This window comes from Lathyrus oleraceus, chromosome 1 (genome assembly GCF_024323335.1).
Source record: "Lathyrus oleraceus cultivar Zhongwan6 chromosome 1, CAAS_Psat_ZW6_1.0, whole genome shotgun sequence".
Lineage (NCBI taxonomy): Eukaryota > Viridiplantae > Streptophyta > Magnoliopsida > Fabales > Fabaceae > Lathyrus > Lathyrus oleraceus.
Genome location: NC_066579.1, coordinates 143708341 through 143715231, shown reverse-complemented (window position 1 = coordinate 143715231; position 6891 = coordinate 143708341).

Below are 6891 nucleotides of genomic sequence, written 5' to 3'. Positions count from 1 at the left end.
TGTCAGCCAATAGTAGCCTGCTCTCAACATCTTTCTAGTCATGGCATGTCCATTGGAATGAGTACCAAATGAACCCTCATGGACGTCAATCATCAACAGGTCTGCTTCGTGTCTATCCACGCATCTGAGCAGGACCATGTCAAAATTTCTCTTATAAAGCACATCACCATTGAGGTAGAAACTTCCTGATAATCTCCTCAGAGTCTTCCTGTCTTTTACAGATGCCCTAGGCGGGTAAGACTGGTTCTGAAGGAAACACTTGATATCATAATACCATGGCTTATCATCTTCTACTTCTTCTACAGCAAATACATGAGATGGTCTGTCCAAGCGCATCGCAGTGATATTGGGAACTTCATTCCACAGTTTTACCACAATCATTAAAGCAAGTGTAGCAAGAGCATCTGCCATCCGATTCTCATCTCGAGGAATATGATGGAAGTCAACCTCAGTAAAGAACGTTGAAATCCTCCTCGCATAATCCCTATATGGAATAAGGCCAAGCTGATTCGTTTCCCATTCACCCTTAATCTAATTGACAACGAGGGTCGAATCACCATATACATCAAGATGCTTGATCCTAAGATCAATGCATTCCTCCAATCCCATAATACAGGCCTCGTACTCAGCCATATTATTCGTGCATTTGAAAGTTAGCCTTGCTGTAAAAGGAATATGTGTGCCCTGAGGAGTAATAATCACTGCCCCAATACCATTTCCATATTGATTTACAGCGCCATCAAATACCATACTCCATCTGGAACCAGGCTCTGGCCCTTCATCGAGCGTAGGCTCATCACAATCTTTCATCTTCAAATACAGAATCTCCTCATCTGGGAAGTCATACTGAACTGACTGATAATCTCCAATCGGCGGATGTGCCAAGTGGTCAGCCAAAATACTACCCTTAATAGCCTTTTGAGCTCGATACTCAATATCATACTCAGATAACAACATCTGCCAACGGGCAATCTTCCCTGTTAAAGCAGGCTTCTCGAAGATATACTTGATTGGATCCATTCTGGATATCAACCACGTCGTATGATTCAACATATACTGGCGTAAGCGCTTAGCAGCCCAAGCCAAAGCACAACATGTCTTCTCAAGCATTGAGTATCGAGACTCACAATCGGTGAACTTCTTGCTCAAGTAGTAAATAGCATATTCTTTCTTTCCGGTTTCGTCTTGCTGACCAAGGATACAACCCATTGAGTCTTCAAGAACAGTCAGATACATAATCAATGGTCTTCCTTCCACGGGCGAAGACAGGATCGGAGGCTCAGACAAATACTCTTTAATACTGTCAAAAGCTTTTTGGCAATCCTCGGTCCAATTATGGGACTGATCTTTCCGGAGGAACTTGAATATCGGCGCACATGTGGCAGTCATGTGGGATATAAATCTGGAAATATAATTCAAGACGCCAAGAAAACCTCTGACTTGCTTCTCAGTTTTGGGCGCAAGCATCTCTTGTATTGCTTTGACCTTTGCAGGACCAACCTCAATACCTCTTTCACTAACAATAAAGCCCAATAACTTGCCGGAACGGACTCCAAATGTACACTTGTTGGGATTCAGACGAAGCTTATACTTTCTCAAACGCTGAAAAAGCTTGAACAGGTGCTCTATATGTTCAATTTCCGTTCTTGACTTAGCGATCATATCGTCAACATATACCTCAATCTCCTTGTGCATCATATCATGAAACAAGGTGGTCATAGCTCGTTGATACGTGGCTCCGGCGTTCTTCAAACCGAAGGGCATCACTTGATAACAGAATGTTCCCCAAGGCGTGATGAATGTTGTCTTCTCCATATCCTCGGGTGCCATCTTGATCTGATTATATCCGGAAAATCCATCCATAAATGAGAAGACATTGAATTTAGCTGTATTATCTACCAACATATCAATGTGTGGTAGAGGGAAATCATCTTTCGGACTGGATCTATTCAAGTCTCTATAGTCCACACACATCCGGACTTTTCCATCTTTCTTAGGCACAGGCACAATATTGGCCACCCATTGAGGATATGTAGAAGTCACCAGAAACCCCGCATCAATTTGCTTCTGAACTTCCTCTTTGATCTTCACGGCCATATCAGGATGAGTTCTTCTGAGCTTCTGCTTCACAGGCACGCACTCAGGTTTCAAAGGTAGGAAATGTTACACAATATCAGTATCTAGACCAGGCATGTCTTCATATGACCAGGCAAAGACATCAACATATTCTCGTAGCAATTCAATCAACCCCTCCTTAACAGATCCTTCCAAGAGTGCCCCAATCTTCACTTCTCGCACACAATCTTCAGACCCCAAGTTGACTGTTTCCAGATTCTCAAGATGCGGCTGAATGATCTTTTCTTCATGCTCAAGTAGACGGGTAATCTCGTCAGGAATCTCTTCAACATCATCTTCTTCTGCTTAAAATACAGGGAATTCAAAGTTGGGATATGGTGTTGGATCATTATGTTCAATGGGTTTGATCAACCTGCATAATGATTTTGGATATGAAAGCTTTAGAATTCAAACAAGGCAAATCATTATGCAGATGAAAAGATTGAATTTACTCTTATTTTTTGAGGTTTTATGTGATCACCAATTTCATGCAAAAAGCGAAAAGGGAAAATAATTGGAAAAACAAACATTTAACATGAATCTATTGGATGAAAATATCATTGTATTTATGCGCCAACAATGTCATCACTCCTCCTTTTGGCATGGGAGAAGGGTTTTTAAATACAATGAACATTACTTTGACTTATGGATAACTGTTGGAATATCCACAGCGACCCAATTATTGCAGGTTCCCCCAGGGATGACGAAGTTGCCAGAATCCTCTTCGTCCTCTTCCAGAACAGCAACAGCCTCTTCGTCTTAACCAGTGTGGATGAACCCCCCACTCTTGAACAGCCCTTGCGTATTGGAAACCCCAGATGAATAACCTATACCAGCCCGGGATTTGTTGTCTTCTAGCTCAATCATCTTCCCTAATCCAGCAGTTGCACCACGCTCAATGGTCAACTTTGCATCTTTGTAGGAAGCAAATGAAGGATTTCTCTTCTCAATAGGTTCAGCAATAGATAAAGCTTGGAAAGGAGTTCCAACTTCGTCCTCAGCGTCTATATATGAGAAGAAGACAAATGGCTAACCAGGAGAGCCTTTTCTCCCCCTACCACCACCAGCTTCTTATTCTTTACAAATTTCAGTTTCTGGTGTAGGGTGGATGTCACGGTGCCTGCCTCGTGAATCCATGGTCTGCCTAGGAGACAACTATACGATGGATGGATATCCATTACCTGGAAGGTAATCTGGAAATCACTTGGTCCGATCTTGACTGGGAGATCAACTTCCCCAATCACAGTTTTGCGAGACCCATCGAAAGCCTTCACAACTACTCCACTCTGCCTCATGGGAGGCCCCTGATATGACAACTTCGAGAGAGTGGATTTTGGCAATACGTTTAATGATGACCCAGTGTCCACCAGCATATTGGACATGGCGTCGTCTTTGCAACCCATAGATATATGTAATGCCAAGTTGTGGTCTCTTCCCTCCTCGGGGAGATCAGAGTCACAAAAACTCAAGTTGTTACAAGCAGTAATATTTTCAACAATGCTATCTAATTGTTCTATCGTGACATCGTGATCCACATATGCCATATCCAAAACCTTCTGCAGAGCCTCTCGGTGTGGTTCTGAATTCAACAGCAATGATAACACAGATATCTTGGATGGCGTTTGTAGAAGCTGGTCTACAACATTGTACTCGCTTCTCTTGATGAGCTTCAGCATCTCATTGCAGTCTTTTTTCATATTTCCGCTTGGGCCAACAGAAGTAGGAGTTCTCAATGTAGAGGATGGCTTAACAACAAGTGCCGGATTCGGAGTGCTCACAGCATTCCCAATCGGGCTCAACAAAATCAGTATCAGCTTGAGGTTTTGATGGTGCTGAAAATACACGACCACTGCGGGTCAAATCGCTAACATCCGCAATGTTAACAATAGATGAAGATGGCAAGGACACCTCTTTCCCATTTTCTACTGCGACAGCATTGTAGCGATAGGGGACCGCCTTTTCAGAAGAGTATGGTATCGGTCCGGCTGGCTTGATGGTTAATGCGGGAGAAACCTTCTGCTTGCTACCATCATACTTGATGATAACAGGCTCGGGGATCCGGAATACTGGAGAAATTACGTTGACCTCATCAGCATCTTCGTCAACATTTCTGTTTTGAAGGATCTCAATAACTCCTTCATCCAACATTTCTTGAACATCTTTACACACCTGGCGACAACCTCTCTGATTGACAGAACAGACTCTGCATCTATCGTGGTCATGCTCATAATGGCTATAATCACATAGCAAACGATTCATCTTGACCAGAGATTGTCGAATATGACTGACGTATTTGACTTTGTACTTGCCAGGGCAACCCTGGACCATGTTGACAGACTTCCCATGCTCGGGCAATGGGTTCTTCTTCACGTTAGGACCTACGTCCTCGAAACACAAAATGCCACACCTCACAAGGTCTTGGACTTTGATCTTTAAAGGGTAGCAATTCTCTACGTTGTGGCCGGGAGCACCAGAATGGTAAACACAGTGTAATTCGAGCTTATAGCACCACTGGGGGTTAGTAGGTATAGTCGGTGGGTCTCGTAGAGTAATCAACTTCCTCTCTATCAAAGAGGGATATAGCTCTGCATACGTCATCGGAATAGGATCGAAGGTGACCCTTTTCCTCTCGTAACTTGTGCTGGTTTGATTACTGTTTCGAGGCTGGTAGGCCTGCTGTTGCGGATGGTGTTGTTGATGTTGATATTGCAGATGTGGTTGCTGATTGTTGTTATGTTGTTGGTACTGCTGATTATCTCTGAAGACAGGTGCTATGTGAGCCACCTGGTGCTGGTTACCGGCGGGACGCACGGCCTTCCTCCTCACAGAGGGTCTTCTTGGTTTCACATGGGAGGTCACAGCATGTGCCTCTCCATCTTTCTTTTTCGCAAACGCCCCATAACATTTGGCAGAAGAGCCTTCTTCTCTCGTCAGACGTCCTTCTCTAACCCCTTCTTCTAGACGCATCCCCATATTCACCATCTCGGTGAAGTCAGAAGGAGCGCTAGCAATCATCCGCTCATAATAAAAAGAACTCAAGGTCTTCAAAAAGATCTTAGTCATCTCTTTCTCTTCTAGCGGGGGCACAATCTGTGCTGCTACCTCTCGCCACCTCTGGGCATATTCTTTGAATGTTTCCTTGTCCTTCTGGGACATGGCCCTCAATTGATCCCTATCGGGAGCCATATTCACATTGTATTTGTATTGCTTGACGAAGGCCTCGTCAAGATCGTTGAAGGATCGGATGTTCGCACTGTCTAAACCCGTGTACCAACACATAGCAGCACCGGACAAACTGTCCTGAAAGTAGTGGATGAGCAGTTGGTCATTGTCGGTCTGAGTGGACATTTTTCTGGCATACATGACTAGGTGGCTGAGAGGGCAAGTATTTCCCTTGTATTTATCAAAGTCAGGGACCTTGAATTTCACAGGGATCTTCACATTGGGAACCAAGCAGAGTTCGGCAGCAGACTTGCCAAAAAGATCCTTTCCTCTGAGAATTTTCAATTCCTTGCGAAGCTCAAGAAATTGATCGTTCATAGCGTCCATCTTCTCATAGACATTTGGGCCCTCAGACGGCTCAGAATGATAGATGGTGTCGTCTACTCTGGGCAGAGTATGCACGATAGGAGGAGGAATAACAAGGACCGGGCTAGATGTCGGCATAGAACCAAAGGTGGGAGCAGGACCCTCGAGCATGAAATTGGGAGGCATCCCCCATGGGAATCCGGCTGGCATGGTCGTTGGAGCAAAGTATGCACTGGCTGCAGGCACAGTCGAGGAGACAATCTCAGAGATGACTGTCCTCTGGGGAGGAGTTGAAGGTGTCGGAGAAGACTGGCTCTGGGCGGCCATGAATGACTCCATCAAAGCACTTAATCTGGCCACTTCCTCTTTCAGTTCGCGGTTCTCTTGTTCCAGATGATCCATCAGTCTTGAAATATTGGCTCCGGTGTAGTACCGGTGAGTCAGCTTGTCTTCAAAATAAATGAAGAACACAGAGTTAGACCACAAGACAAGAAGCCGGGAACAAAACCTGCTTATGCACATGATGCATGCAATGCATGTGCATATGATTTTTTTTCTTTTATTTCAAAGGAACTTTAGGGTTCTATTTGCAAAGTTTGGAAGTATTAAGCATTTATCACATATGGAAATATCTCATCAAATAATATCTGGAACATTTTTACACTAAAGAGGTACAGTTTTGGTAACCATATATAATACAAGAGAGAAGGGAAATAAACATCTTATGGATCCCTAGAAGCAATCATTCAAAGCTCGGGACACAGGAAGATAGGATGCACGAAGTCTCTTCACCTTTCTCTCGTAGGCTGCCTCCATATTTGCCTTCTCCTTGGCGAGTCGATCGTATTTCCTCTTCCAAAACTTGGAAGACTGGGGAAGTAGAGAAGTTCATGCCTCATCAGGATCATCAATAACCTGATGTTTGAGGAACTCTATCAAAGCATCCTTCTCCTTGATCTGCTGAAGCAACTCCTCTCTTTCACGGATCCAAGCACGTGATCGGTCTTCGTCTCTCAACTCCTCTACTCCTTGGTCAGGGAGGGTTGAAGGCCCAGCCATAACCAAAGGTGTAGGTCTTGGATACTCGTAAGGCATGAGATACTCAGACGCTCTCTTCCTAACCCAAGCAGTGTAAGGCTCCATAGCAACACAATTCTTAGGACACAACTCTTTCCTCCCTTTTCTATAAATCTTGCGCCAAGCGCGAACCATTCTGCCCTTCAAGCCTTGGGGATCTTTACCCTCCTG